General features: G+C 41.1%; 1 protein-coding gene across 2 annotated transcripts in view; it reads right to left on the minus strand.

Moving 5' to 3' along the window:
- Positions 1 to 16,091, minus strand: part of JADE3 (jade family PHD finger 3) — a 152,084-nt gene that overhangs the window by 128,819 nt on the left and 7,174 nt on the right. Inside the window, exon 2 of one of the 2 annotated variants that reach the window (XM_030934772.1) lies at positions 10,191 to 10,278. The exons of the other annotated variant lie outside the window; for it this stretch is intronic. The gene's annotated coding sequence lies outside the window, so the exon portion shown is untranslated. The remainder of the gene's footprint in view (positions 1 to 10,190; positions 10,279 to 16,091) is intronic. 2 annotated transcript variants of the gene reach the window in all.

The raw sequence follows: 16,091 nt of genomic DNA on the forward strand, positions 1-16,091 counted from the left end.
GGCAGAAGCTGGCCGAGCTAATTATTTTTTCTGAAACACTTTATTGTGAAATATTAAATAGTGGATTTTTTGTTTTTAAATAATCACCAGGAAAAATGGGTTGAAATTTTTTCTTCCACTCCTGTTCTCAATCCACTCTACTTCATCCTCCCTGGTATTTTAAAATTTGGTTCAGACTTCCTCTGCAGACTTCCCTATACTGCATACGAAGTTGGCACTTTGATCCTTTTGTATGAATGGGAATTATACCTGGATTACTTCTCAGTTTGAATTTTTATTGTAAGATGTTTCATGCTTCTTTCAATAAAGTTGTCAAGCTGACTCAGAATACTTACAAATACCAGAATTAGTGAACCATGTTTTAACCTGTTCTTCTTGGTTCTCTGCACATTTCAAATTTGTGTGTATTTAATATTCAGTGGTCTTATACTGTATATAACTAAGCTTTTGTTAATGTGAAGGAGTTCCACTCTTTTGCATGACTCCATTTTTAGTTATTTGGGTAATGAAAAGGCAGACTGCAACCCTCCGTTTGGGCTCTGCTCTCCATTTTTATTCTGGACAACCGCAAATCAGTGATTGACATTAAGAACTAGTGGAGCTACTTTTTGACAAAGGGGAGTGGGAACATGGGGATGTGCAGGGCCAAGCACAGTGTCCATAACACAATGGCCATTAGCTGAATTTGTTGATTTGATTATGCTGTTCAGTAGTATGAAAAGTATTAAAATCTGTTAGAGAAAAAAAGGATATACATGAGCTATAGAATATCTTGCCAAAACTATTAGATTTTTGAGGCAGCTGATAGTTTATCAATTTTTATTGCTACGATATAGTTATTTTATGGCCATTACTAGGAAAGGCAGATTATAGAAATAGTGTTTAACAAGAAAGACCCTGTGTGAGTCTGCTTGCCATGGATCTCCTAAAACAAAGGCTCTTAATGTCATCCTCTCAGCTTGGAACAGTAACATGATAGGAAGGAACATTAGTTTCCCATTTTGTGAGAGAAATCCCAGAAAGTCTTTCTGCAATGTTCTTGAGTACCCGCAGAGGTATCCAAAATTATTCCTGTGAAGACCTCTTCAGGTACTAGCATGATCACAAAGGTATTTCAAGGTGCTGGTACAGCATCAAAATCAACAGTCAGTAATGGATTTCAGGGACTCTGTACAGGATGGGTCATGACCCACAGGCAATGTTGTAGAATGTTTGGGCATCGAAATATAATTTTCAAAATTAAAAACATGACTCATACAAATGCAGACTGAACACATGTCAAAGACATTTAACTTATTAGGGAACTAACAGGATTTAAAGCTTATTCAAAGAATATTTGAGACACTTGGTATATATAGGCCTTGAAAGAATGCTCAAATAAAATTGCTAAATTAGACCGAAAAGTGGTTATGCCCTATAGGAAAGTTCATCTGTAGTCTTTAGGATAATTTCTTCTACCAAACAGAAAATTTTACATCTCTCCCAGGCAAAAATCTATAAGTTAACATGCTACTTGAAAAGGTCTCAACTCTAATCATTAGTGAACAGTGAGCCAAACTAAGATGCAATCCCCTAGAGAACTAAATAATTATTGGGTAGGCCCGTCAGCCAATGCTCCAGTATGACACTGAAAGGATATTCAGACATTCTTTTGCTTTAAGTTTTAAGTAATGTCTATTAACAGGGGGCTAATGGTTTATTTTGTAACTAAGCCTTTGCAAGTAAAATTAAGGTACTAGGGGGCCACCTTTTAGAATAGTGTTGTAGTGCTTATGTATTTTTACTTTACACAGGCATTTCAAGACAGTCATTTATTTACTTTTTAAACAAATCATAGAATCTTAGAAGTTAGATCAGATCCAGCTATCTTCTAGTACAAGAATGCTTTATTTAGCAGCCTTGACAGGTGATCATGAAGCAGCGGTATACAAGGAAGAAGGAAACTAACATTGAGTGCCTATTATATGCAAGTTTATTTCAAAGTTTATTTCAAACTTCTTTTCACATAGTAACATGTTACCTATATATTGAGCCACATTTATCAAATAAATGGATTTCTTCAGCATAATTGCTTTGATTACAAAATCTTTAATTTAAAAAATTTATATAGGCTGGGCGTGGTGGTTCATGCCTGTAATCCCAGCATTTTGGGAGGCCGAGGCAGGTGGATCACCTGAGGTCAGGAGTTCAAGACCAGCCTGGCCAACATAGTGAAACCCCATCTCTACTAAAAATACAAAAAATTAGCTAGGCATGGTGGCAGACACCTGTAATCCCAGCTACTCAGGAGGCTGAGGCAGGAGAATCACTTGAATCCAGGAGGCGGAGGTTGCAGTGAGCTGAGATCGCACCATTGCATTCTAGCCTGGGCAACAAGAGTGAGACTCTGTCTCCAAAAAAAAAAAAAAGAAAGAAAGAAAGAAAAAAACTTATATATACTGTAATTTATCCTTTTTAATGTTCAGTTAAAGTTTTGACAAAAGTATACTATTGTAATTACTATCACAAACAATATATTAAAAAGTTCCATGCATAATTGTTTTTAAAATGTCAATTAATCAACAGGTATTTACTGACTACTGATGTGTCTAGTAGTCACTGGTTAGTCTTTAAGTGGAGATATGCCAGGGAATGAGAAAAGGCATAAGAAAAAGGTATTGGCTGGGCGCAGTGGCTCAAGCCTGTAATCCCAGCACTTTGGGAGGCCGAGATGGGTGGATCACGAGGTCAGGAGATCGAGACCATCCTGGCTAACATGGTGAAACCCCGTCTCTACTAAAAAATACAAAAAACTAGCCGGGCGAGGTGGCGGGCGCCTGTAGTCCCAGCTACTTGGCAGGCTGAGGCAGGAGAATGGCGTAAACCTGGGAGGCGGAGCTTGCAGTGAGCTGAGATCCCGCCACTGCACTCCAGCCTGGGCAACTGAGCGAGACTCTGTCTCAAAAAAAGAAAAAGGTATTATGCCTGCCTCCAAAGAATTCCCCCAGTTTAATCATTAAAGGCATGGTTTTACACATGAACCAAGCACGAGATGCAAGAAAACACAGGCAATCCACTAGGTAATCATCTGTGTGAGATGTGGGCTCTAGTCTTGACATTGCCATCATGTGACTTTGAATAAGTCATTTATTATTATTTCTTATCTGAGCCTTCCTTTCCTCATTCATAACTAGAAGGGGCTGTCTCAATTTCTAAGGTTCCTCCTAACTATAAGCACATGTGATTCAGGTAGTGAGGGTTCAGGGTATGGATGGAGGGCTGGGAAGTTGAGAAGAGCTTTATGGCACTGAGGTGGTCAATGGATTGATTTCACAGGGTTAGAGAATGAGGGTAAGTAGGAGGGATGCAACATAGAGCTGAGGTGGGGTGTAATGAACTGTCTGTCATAGGGCTGTGATGGGGGCAAATGGATGGATGCTGGTGCAGTGGAGCAAAGAAGAACTACAAGGTGCTATCTGGAAGAATGTGTTGAAGTCAAGCTTTGAAATTTTGTGAGAGCCAAGAAGACTGGGAAGTTTGGTTGTCTATTAAGCAAAGAGAGGAGTGACACCACAATGACAGTAATCCACAACAGTCTTCTACTGAAAACCTGCCATGGTCATGCCCTCTAAGCTCTGGGGATATAGCAGTACAAACCCTGCCCTTTCAGTTATTTATTGCTATGTAATTCACCCCAAAACTTAGTAGCTTAAAATAATAACCATTTTTATTAGCTCACAATTTTGTGGATTAGCAATTTGGGCTAGAATCAGCTAGGTGGCTGTTCTGCTGGTCTTTTCTGTGGTCCCTCAGATGGTGACAGTCATCTGCCAATGTAACTGGGGCTGAATGTTCTAAGATGGCTTCACTCACATATCTGATGGCTGGTTGATGACTGGATCTCTCTCTCCCTCTCCACACCATCTCTCTTCCTCCAGCAGGTTAGCTGGGGCTTCCTCACATGACTGCCTCAGAATGGAGAGTAAGAAGGAAGCTACAAGACTTCTTGAGACCTAGGCTCATAAGTCATTTGGAGTTACCTGTGCCATGTTTTACTGACCAAAGCAAGTCACAAGGATAGCCCAGATTCAAGGAGTAGAGAAACAGACTCTATCTCTTGTTGGGAGGATCTGCAAACTCACACTCTACGTGTACATACAGAGATGAAAGGACATTGTAGCCATTAAGTATTCTACCACACTATCCCATCTGGGTAAATGAGTGTTGAACACATTTAGTCTTGTGGGGCTTCAGAGGTGGAAGAAACCACTGTAGTGAAAAGATGAGCTTTTCACTGGGTCCTGAAGAACACACAGGATGGAACAAACCCAGAGCAATGTGGAGAACACTCCAGGCAGAGGCAGACGGTCAGAATGACTCATGGTATGTTTAGACTCCAGTGAATACATGCTTGGATAGAGTGGCTAGAGAAAAGTATTTGAGAGGAGTCAAGGGTAGTGGGAAAGATTATGATTGGGTATGGGGGACCCTGAATGTCAGGTTCTAGGGAGTACACACACTACTTACTGTGCAGCGCACAGCCAGAGGTCAGTGGTAGCCTAGTGGTGTGGGTGGGAAACAAGGGTATAGTGAAGAAGCCTTTTGAGTCTGCATCTTTATGGACAGCAGTCCAGAAGGAAGTTGAGTCAGACTTGGAATATGGTGGCACAGAGATTATGGGAAGAAGGAAGTCTAGAGACAGTTACCCTAAAGGCAAGTGTCTACATGGATTACCCTTAAGAGGCTAAGGGGCATAATTGGAGCTCTTTCAAGTAAGTTTATTTAGAAGTTTAAAAAAGCTTCTTCTTGCCTGTAATCCCAGAACTTTGGGAGGCCGAGACGGGCGGATCACGAGGTCAGGAGATCGAGACCATCCTGGCTAACACGGTGAAACCCCGTCTCTACTAAAAAATACAAAAAACTAGCCGGGCGAGGTGGCGGGCGCCTGTAGTCCCAGCTACTCGTGAGGCTGAGGCAGGAGAATGGCAGTAAAACCCGGGAGGCGGAGCTTGTAGTGAGCTGAGATCCGGCCACTGCACCCCAGCCTGGGCGACAGAGCGAGACTCCGTCTCAAAAAAAAAAAAAAAAAAAAAAAAAAAAAAAAGCTGCTTCTTGCATCTTAACTTTTCTAATCCATACTACCAACTAAAGAAAGAAAAAAAAGTTTCTTCTGGATTTATGTTAGTTATTCTAGAGAGAGCTAAATTTAGGCTCATCACACACAGATACACAAACACCTCTCCTGCATAAGTTTCATGTGAGACAAGTAGGATACAGCTGTTTATAGTCAGAGTTTTGTCTATATTTGAAAAGACAACATTCCTGGTGTTAACACTGTAAGTGGGCAAGGAATCATGAGGAAGGCTAGAAACCAAAATGGAGCCAGGGAAAAGCTGTCTGCAGTCTATACTCTGAAGCCATACTTTACCCAGGCAGACTGTATAGCCACACTTTTCACAATGGTAGCATGGCAAAGCAGCAGTTTTGACAATCTGCAAAATGTATATTTCTTTTCCAAACTATTGTTTTCCACAGGAAGTATATGGCCATTAGATCATGCTACATGCAGCTGGGAAGGATGGCTCATCACACTTGTAATCTCAGCACTTTGGGAGGCTGAGGCAGGAGAATCACTTGAGGCTAGGAATTTAAAATCAGCCTGCACAATATAGTGAGACCCTGTCTCTACACAAAAAAAAACAAAACAAAACCCACCATTTAATTAGCTAGGCATGGTGGTGTGCACCTATAGTCCTAGCTACTTAGGAGGCTGAGGTAGAACAATTGTTTGAGCCCAGGAGTTCAAGGTTACAGTGAGCTATCTATCTATGATAGCACCACTGCATTCCAGCCTCGGTGACAGAGTGAAATCCTGTCTTTAAGAAAAAACAAAAAACACAAATAAGAACATGCTACATGTAATTTTTTTTTACACAGAATGACAATTGATGTTTGGTTTGTTAATTGTATAGGAGGCAGTAAGCCCTCTTCAGGTATTTGTGGGAGATAAGATGCAGAGAACCTGAGGGTTTTCTATCACTCTGTCTAGCTGTATACCTGCAAGTCACATGTATACAAACAGGTCACAGAGTAAGAAAGTATGGCATTAGTTGCCAAAGTGAATAGAAAAGACAGGACTTAATGAGGAAATATGTAGTAAGGGATGGCATCCAAAAGAGTAGAATTGAGGGTAGTGGAAAATCTCTCGCTGAGATAGAATTTACAGGAATTTGGAAGAATTGGCCAAGGCAGGATTGGCAGGGCAAAGAGGGAAGGATGTCCCAGCTGTGAGGAAAGGTTCCAGGTAAACATGAGTGTTGGACTGTCGATGGTACGGGGGAGGGAAGGCAGTGCAGAAACAGTCCAGAGATGACATCTCTAAGATTGTGAGCTCAAGACTTCTTGTTCCACTCAGTTCTCCTGAAATCCCAGGTAAAGAACTGCCACAGTTGATGGACTGTACCATGTGAAAATATTACAAAACGATGAACAGACAATAAAAGAACATTTAGGTTCCTTATTACAAATGCTGAATTTCATTCACTGCCTGGTGGGTGAATGGGTAGTATTCTGCGCATACCTCAGAAGATAGGGGAAAATTTTCCAGGGGAAAACATATCCTCTCTGCCTTTGGTGCCTGCTCAGACTGAGCCAGACCATACTATGTGGCAGTTATGCAAGAAAGGGTCTCCACTGCATTTTCTAATGGTATAGTGCTCTAGGGCAAGACTTGCTGAGTATTTCTGTAATTCCGACCTCAATGTGTTCCTCAAAACTGGGGAGATTAAGCCAGGTGTGGTGGCTCCCGCCTGTAATCCCAGCACTTTCTGAGGCCAAGGCAGGTGGATCTCCTGAGCTCAGGAGTTTGAGACCAGCCTGGGGAATATGGAGAAACCCCATCTCTACAAAAAAAATACAAAAATTAGCTGGGCATGGTGGTGTGTGCCTGTAGTCTCGTCTACTTGGGAGGCTGAGGTAGGAGGATTGCTTGAGCCCAGAAGGTGGAGGTTCCAGTGAGCCAAGATCGTGCCACTGCACTCCAGCATGGGCAACAAAGTGAGACCTTGTCTCGAAAAAAAAAAAAAAAAAAAGAGGGAGAGCTCCTGTAAAAAGATGTGTTTTAAGATAAAAATTGAGAAATCATAGATGGCTAACATCATGGGAGCTCCAAGAAATCAGGCCTTGTCAGCATCCTCAACAGGTAGCTTTCTTTAAAAAAGTATAAAAACAAAGTTTGGTGATTATACAAATTATCTATTCGGTGGGGAAGTACTCAGGTTTATGCAACTGAAGAGTGTCTAGCTTGAGACTTAGTATATAGCAAGCACTCAATAAGTGTTCACTGATTCTGAGCTACTTTTTTCAGCTTCTTACATGAAATATAGCAATGTATTCAATTTTTGGTGAATATGATTCTTCGATGTTGAGAGGGCAAGTCAAACCACCAAACTTGGGCATCTGGTCCAACCTTTGGACGTTATACAAGACTCTCATACATCTATGTTCCTAAACTTTTTCACCACTGAGGACTTCTGAAATTTTCCCCAGAGACAGCATATTTTGAAGGCTTGCCTACCAAACACACCACAATTACAGATTACTTAATTTCTCCATTTTAATTCATCAAAGATGAATGTTTCTCACAAAAAAGGTTCTATTAAACATGAGATAATAATATATTCAGTATATCATACATTGCTCAGCATTTTATCCTTAATGTCATTTATTCCACACAACAATACCAGTGGTTATTAACTTCATTTTACAAATGAGGAAAGTGAGGCACAAAGAGGTTAAACTGACTCAAGGCTGCACAGCTAGTAAAAAGAAAAAGCAGGATTCAAACTTGGGTCTCTGCTGCTCCATCCATTCTAGCATTCAAACTCTAGCTAACTAGTTTTACCATGAATGGTAGTACAGTTCTAGCAATCATACTCCCAAGTATTTATCCCAGAGAAATGCAAACTTATATGCCCACAAACACATGTACATGAATTTTTATAGTGGCTCTACTCAATCACCAAAAACTGGAAACAACTAAAATGCCCTTCAATCGTGAATGATTAAACAAGCTGTGGTATATTTGGACAATGGAATATGACTCAGCAATAAAAAGGAACAAACCATTGATATACACAACTTGGATGAATCTCAAAAGCATTACCCTAAGAGAGGAAAATAAGACTCAAAAGATTACAGTTTGACTCCATTTATGTGATATTCTCAAAATAACAAAACTGTAGTGATAGAACACAGATCAGTGGCTGCCAGAGTTTAGGATGGAAAGAGAATATGACTAAAGAGTCAGCATAAAGGAATTTTTTGGGGTAATAGAACTGTTCTGCACCTTGATTGTGGTGGATTGTGGTGGTGGTTGCACTGATCTATATATGTGTTAAAAGTCCATAGAACCAGGCATGGTGGCTCACGCTTGTAATCCCAGCACTTTGGGAGGATCACTTGAGCCCAGTTTCAAGACTAGCCTGGGCAATATAGTGACATCTCGTCTCTAAAAAAAACTAAAAAATTAGCTGGGTGTGGTGATGCCTGCCTGTAGACCTGGCTACTCAGGAAGCTAAGGTAGGAGGACTGCTTGAGCCCAGGAGTTCAAGGCTACAGTAAGCGACAACTGTGACACTCCAGCTTGGGCAACAAAGCGACACCCTGTCTTTAAAAAAAAAAAAAAAAAAATTGGCCGGGCGTGGTGGCTCACACCTGTAATCCCAGCACTTTGGGACGCCGAGGCGGGTGGATCACGAGGTCAGGAGATCGAGACCATCCTGGTTAACACAGTGAAACCCCGTCTCTACTAAAAAATACAAAAAATTAGCTGGGTGTGGTGGCAGGCGCCTGCAGTCCCAGCTACTCAGGAGGCTGAGGTAGGAGAATGGCATGAACCCAGGAGGCAGAGCTTGCAGTGAGCCAAGATCACACCACTGCACTCCAGCCTGGGTGACAGAGCAAGACTCCGTTTCAAAAACAAAAACAAAAAAATCCACAGAACCGTAAATAACCCCAAAGTCCATCCTACTGTATAATTTTTTTAAGTCAATAGGCCAGGTGCAGTGCCTCAGGCCTATAATCTCAGCACTTTGGGAAGCTGAGGCAGGAGGATCACTTGAGCCCAGGAGTTTAAGACCAGCCTGGGCAACACAGTAAAGTCCCATCTCTTAAAAAAAAAAAAAAGAAATAAAATTAGCTGGGCGTGGTGGTGTACACCTGTAGTCCTAGCTGCTCAGGAAGCTGAGGTGGGAAGATTACTTGAGCCCAGGAGTTTGAGGCTGCAGTCAGCTATGATAGCGCCAGTGCACGCCAGCCTGGGTGATGGAGTAAGACACTGACTCTAAAAAAAAAAAAAAAAAAGTCAATAGATCTTTTCTTTTTTTTTTTTGGAGACAGAGTCTTGCTCTGTCGCCCAGGCTGGAGCGCAGTGGAACTATCTTGGCTCACTGCAAGCTCTGCCTCCCGGGTTCACGCCATTCTCCTGCCTCAGCCTCCCAAGTAGCTGGGACTACAGGCACCCGCCACCACACCCGGCTAATTATTTTTGTTTTTTTAGTAGAGATGGGGTTTCACCGTGTTAGCCAGGATGGTCTCTATCTCCTGACCTCGCGATCCACCTGCCTCGGCCTCCCAAAGTGCTGGGATTACAGGCATGAGCCACCGCGCCCGGCCAATAGGTCACCTTTTCAGTTACTACTAATTTCTGTGTTTCCCATTTACTACAACATTTCCACTGACCACTAACAATAGGATTTAAAAATTAAAATAGCTATACTATAAAGTGAAACAAAGAACCATTATCATGCCACACATCCCCACTGAATGATAATAGTAATCTCTTTAAATAAGCATTCCTCAAAAGTTAAATCAATTTGAGAGCTTATTCCCTTAAAAATAAAAGTATTTTACTAAGTTATTAGATGGCATGATATTTCACATAGCAATTTGTATAGTAAAACAGAAATAGTAATCAAAATTAACCCTGGGAAGGAGAATGTGATAGGATGAGGATGTCAAGGACAACCGTGGCTCTTTCTACAATTTTTCAATTTTTGCTAGGATGCATTCATGTATCATTAGTATAAAAATAGAGTTCTTAAAAGAATTAAACCCTTCTAGATTGAAATGGAGATATTGTACAAGTTCCAATATCCTTCCCTCCATGGAGTTTCCACTGCCCTTGGGGACCCCTTGGTTATTCCACTTACCAAGTCAGGTTTGTATTCTACTCAATACCTAGCGCCTCACTCATAGCACAGTGGGCACTCAACAAATGTCTGCAGAAGCGAACGGCACCTGGCAATGTGGAGAACAAAAATGACAAAAACATGGTCACTAACAAAATCTATAATCTAAATAGAAAAAGTCATGCTCTAATTTTGAGTGATGCAAATTACTGAGTGCTAATGACATATTAAAAAACTACAGGCATACATTGAATTTGGAAGAGAGCAAGACAAACATATAATGTTTAAGTGGGATAGAGGCTTTTTAAGCCTAAAACAGGGAGAAAGCAAACTAGAATCAATTATTCCTGGCTCCCTAGCCATAAAACCATAAAATTCAAGAGAGTAAGAAAAATAAAAATAAAGGAAAATTAACCTGTACTGAGTTTCTATGTACCATGCACTGCATTCGACATTTATATAGATTAAAACTTTCAGGTTTCAGCTTGGATATAAAGCACTAGGATGCTATCATCTCCATTCTCACAACAAGAAAAATGCTAGACAAACTGAAAAGCAATTACTTTTCTTTGACATATGACAGAACTGAGGTCCTAGGACAAACCACTATCCCACAATTTCAATATATGGAAAGACACATACCCACAGGGAGACACAGGATCCGAGCATATAAACTTGTAGGAAGACCAAACTAGAAGTTCTGACAAATTACTGGAGACCAGAGTATGAGCTGGCATGAGAGTGTGAAGCTTGTAAGAGGTTGCTACACTCTTACAAGTTTTTCCTACAGGAATTCCACCAGGCTCTCACAGGGAAGATCAGGGAAAAATCTCAGAAAAAGCGCCCACTATGGTGATGGCTGGCTGGCTGAGGAAAACAGCACCCACTGCGAAACCTACCCAGATCCCTTTATCCCCAGTACAGAACAAAAAGGCTTAGTCTTCAGGGGGAAGGACATGAAACCCATGGTTGGAGAACACTGGTGGATACCCACTGCAGCTAGGGTAAAGGGAACATGGGAAAAAGAAAAAGAAGCTCCAGTCCAGGAGGAGGAAAAGGAAATCTTGCCAAGGACACACTCAAGACCCAGGCTCTAGTACCTGTCTCAGTAAGGTTTAATCAGATCATCAGAGAACTCCCTCCTCCCCTACTAACTACAACCTGGCAAACCAGCTCCATGGTTAAGAACAATAGAATACAACTGGGAGAGCTGTTAAAGATAGCTCTTGGGAAGCAGCACAGAGTAAAAACCCAAAGCAAAGCAAGAGTCAAAATGAATGTATCACTAGAGAAATCAGAAATCTCTGGTGCCTGGTGGAGCACAGTGGCTCACGCCTGTAATCTCAGCACTTTGGGAGGCCAAGGCAGGAGGATCGCTTGAACCTAGAAATTCAAGACCACACTGGGCAACATAGGGAAACTTCATCCCTACCAAAAAAAACAAAAAAACTTAAAAATTAGCTGGACATGGTAGCACGCACTGTGGTCCCAGCTACTCAGGAGGCTGAGGCTGGAGGACTGCTTGAGCCCAGAAGGTTGAGAGGTTGAGGCTGCAGTGAGCCATGATCGTGTCACTGTACTCCAGCTTGGGTGACAGAGCAAGACCCTGTCTCAAAAAACAAACAAAAAAAAAAAAAAAAAAAAAAAAAAAAGAAAAAAGAGAGAGAGAGAAAGAAAAGAAAAGAAAAGAAATCTCTGGTACCCATGGCAAAACAAAACCAACCTGATATCAAATAGATCAACTCTTGCTGGGCGCGGTGGCTCACACTTGTAATCCCAGCACTTTGAGAGGTCAAGGCACTTGAACCCAGGAGTTCCAGACCTAGTCTGGAGAACATGGTGAAACCCCGTCTCTACAAAAGATCTTAAAAATTAGCTGGACATGGTGGAGCACACCTATAGTCCCAACTACTTGGGAGCCTGAGATGGGAGGATCGCTCGAGCCCAGGAGGTCGAGGCTGCAGTGAGGTATGATCATGCCACTGCACTCCAGCCTGGGTGACAGAGCGAGACTCTGTCTCAAAAGCAAAAACACAAAAACAAAAAAACACAGGCCAACTCCTGACCAGATTAACACAAATCCCCATAAATATGTTCTCCAAACATATCAAATATTAACCTAAGCATCTCCTGCCCATGTTCAGCTTTTGGCATATTTAGGAGGCGTAACAAAAGGCAAGAAAACACTCCAAGTGACAAACGAATTATTATTATTATTATTATTATTTTTGAGACGGAGTCTTGCTCTGCCGCCCAGGCTAGAGTGCTGTGGCCGGATCTCAGCTCACTGCAAGCTCCGCCTCCCGGGTTTACGCCATTCTCCTGCCTCAGCCTCCCGAGTAGCTGGGACTACAGGCGCCCGCCACCTCGCTCGGCTAATTTTTTGTATTTTTTTTTAGTAGAGACGGGGTTTCACCGTGTTAGCCAGTATGGTCTCGATCTCCTGACCTCGTGATCCACCCGTCTCGGCCTCCCAAAGTGCTGGGATTACAGGCTTGAGCCACCGCGCCCGGCCGACAAATGAATTATTAAATCCAGACTCAGTAAATGCAGATGTTGAGATTATCAGAAACAAAACTTAAAAGAACTATGATTAATATCTTAAAGACTCTAACATAAAAAATAGACAATATGCAAGACCAGACAAATAATTTCAGCAAAGAGATAGAAACTGTAAGAATGAATCAAAGGGAAATGCTAGAAATTTAAAAAAAAAAAAAAAACAGCAAGAAAAACAATGGGCTCAACAGTAGACTTGACACAGCCAAGGAAAGAATCAGTGAGCTTGAAGACCAAGCTTATTGATCAGTCAATAAATATTAAAAAGAGACAAATTAATGAAAATATTGAAGAGCATTCAAGAACTGTGGGGTAATAACAAACAATATAATACACTTGTAATTGGAATCCCAGAAAGAGAGAAAAAAAAAAAAAGAACAGGATAGAAGAATTATTTGAAGAAACAATGGCTGAGAACTTTCCAAAATTAGTGACAGACAACAAACCATAGATATAATAAAGTTCAGAGAACACAAAGCAGGATAAAAATGAAAAAAGTTTAAAAGCCACAGTTAGGCATATCATATTCAAGCTGCTGAAAACCAAAGACAAAAAGAAAACCTTCAAAGTAGTCAGAGGAAAAAATGACACATTAACTATGGAGGAACAAGGATAAGAATTACAGCAGCCTCAAACTAACGTGGGAACAGAGAGCCAAACACCACATGTTCTCACTCATGGGTGGGAGAGTTGAACAATGGGAACATATGGACACAGGGAGGGGAGCATCAAACACTGGGATCTGTCGGGGGGGCTGTGGGACTGGGGGAGGGATAGAATTGAAAGAGGTGCCTGAACTGGGTGATGGGTTGATGGGTGCAGCGGGCCACCATGGCACGTGTATACCTACGTGGCAGACTTGCACGTTCTGTGCATGTATCCCAGAACTTAAGGTATTAAAAAAAAAAAAAAATTACAGCAGCCTTCTCCTCGGAAACTATGTAAGCCAGGCAATGGTGGAGTACTATGTTGAAAGAGGAAAAAAACCTGTCAACCCACGAAAGTGTCCTTTCAAAAGTGAAGGAAAATGAAAACTTTCTCAAACAACCAAAAACAGAGAATTTACTGCCAGCAGATCTGCCCTCAAAAGATAGGTTAGAGGGAATTCTTTAGGCAGAAAGACTGTGATCGAGGTAGGAAACCTGGATTACCGTAAAGAAATTAAGAGTATTGGAAAAGGAATAAATGAAGGTAGAATATAATCTTATTAAACATTTGAAAAGCCAATTTCCCCAAACACCAGCTAAGGGCCAATCGTGCATATTGGCCTTCTAAAGATAGCAGCCTCAGGCCTGCTATGTTAACTCTTTTCTGCACAACACAGTATATTTAAAAAAAAATCCTACAACATCATACTTGATGGTGAGGGATGGAATGCTTTCCAAGATTGGAACAAGTATGTCCTCTCTCACCACTACAATTCTGAAAAAGAAGAAGAAAGCCAGGCCAGGTGTGGCAGCTCGCACCTATAATTACAACACTTTGGGAGGCCAAAGCAAGAGGATCACTTGAGGCAGGAGTTCAAGACCAGCCCGGGAAACATAGCAAGACCTTATCTCTGCACAAAAAATATTTTAAAATAGCTGGGCATAGTGGCATGTGCCCATAGCCCCATCTACTCAAGAGGCTGAGACAAGAGGATCACTTCAGCCCAGGAGTTCAAGGCTGCAGTGAGCTATGATGGGGCCACTGCACTCTAGCCCAGGTAACAGAGCAAGACCCTGTCTCTTAAAAAGCAAAAAAGGCCGGAGGTAGTGGCTCATGCCTGTAATCTCAGCACTTTGGGAGGCCAAGGTGGGAGGACTGCTTAAGACCAGGAGTTTGAGACCAGCCTGGCCAATACAGTGAGACCCTGTTTCTATAAAAAAAAATTTTTTTTTTTAAATTAACTTAAGCACACCCTGAGAGAAAAATTGTAAAAAGCCAGAGTACTCATATTACCTGATTTCTAGGCTTATTATAAAGCTATAATAATCAAGACTGTGTGTTAATGGAGAAATGATAGCTACATTGAGCGATGCAACAGAGAGCCCAGAAACAGATCCACAGAAGCATAGCCAACTGATTTTTGACACATATGCAAAGGCAATTCAATGGAGAAAGGATAGTCTTTTCAACAAGTGGTGCTGGGACAACTAGACATCCATATGTGGAATATGAACCTCAATACATACTTCACATTCATGGCAGGAGAGAATATAAAACGGTAGAACCACTTTGGAACATAGTTTGGTAACTTCTGTCAAAGAAAAATCCACTAATCCCATTCCTACGGATTTACCCCAATAAACCGCAAACTTATATCCACACAGAGATCTATCTGTACACTAATGTTTACCACAGCTCTATTCATAACCACCAAGAAACTGGTAACAACCAAGTCGTCCTTCAACAGGTGAATGAACAAACTGTGGTACATCCATACAATGGAATAGCATTCAGTAATGAAAAGGAACAGGCTATTCATTCACATAATATGGATGAATCCACTAAAAGCAAGAATAAAAAATGGCTATATATTGTATGATTCCACTCATGTGACATTCTGGAAAAGGCAGAATTACAGTTTAAAATTCAGAAGTACGCTATTGTGAGGCATTTCTAGGGGGAAAAACTGACTAGATTTTTTTTGAACAGGAATAGCTCTGATCAGGTCAACTTGGATAGAAGTCTATGGAAGTTCACATCACTATATATCATCTCTTTAAAAAAATGTATTTAACTTTTAAAATAAGAAAATATATTCACATTGCTTAAAATTCAAAACACACATATAAAAGTTTATGTACTGAAACGTCTCCCTCTCACCCTCTACCTGCTTGGTCATGCATGCTCCAAAACTATCAGTGTCTTCAATATTCTTGATTGACCCTTAGGATATTACCAATCTTTTGCTACTACAAGCAATACTCCAATTAATATGTAAATATTTGTTGAATAAATTCCTGGAAGTGTTTGCGGGATCTAATGATGTGTGTGTTTATAAATTTTGACTGCTCTTTCAAGTCACTGACTTTTAAAATGTCAGAGATTTTTAACTTTTATCCTAGGAGGAAAGAAGAAAAGCTAAGATTCTATCACCAGGCTATTTTCTGGAGGACTGTACATCTCTTAAGACACACAAAATGAGCCTTGTATAGTTTCCCACACATATTTCCTAGGGTCCAGTTGCATTTTCATATAATATATTTCAGGCTACAAGCTGTTGTAAAGCCTATTTCAGTCATGTGGAAAGTGTTACTTCTGAGATCTTCACAAGCAAAGGTCAGAGGCTGATGCCCCAAATTGGTAATTCCTGGCCACTCACTTCATAGTGCAATGCTAGATTTTTCACTGCAACCACAGGAAGATTTTTAAATCTTG

This window comes from Rhinopithecus roxellana, chromosome 7 (assembly GCF_007565055.1).
Source record: "Rhinopithecus roxellana isolate Shanxi Qingling chromosome 7, ASM756505v1, whole genome shotgun sequence".
NCBI lineage: Eukaryota > Metazoa > Chordata > Mammalia > Primates > Cercopithecidae > Rhinopithecus > Rhinopithecus roxellana.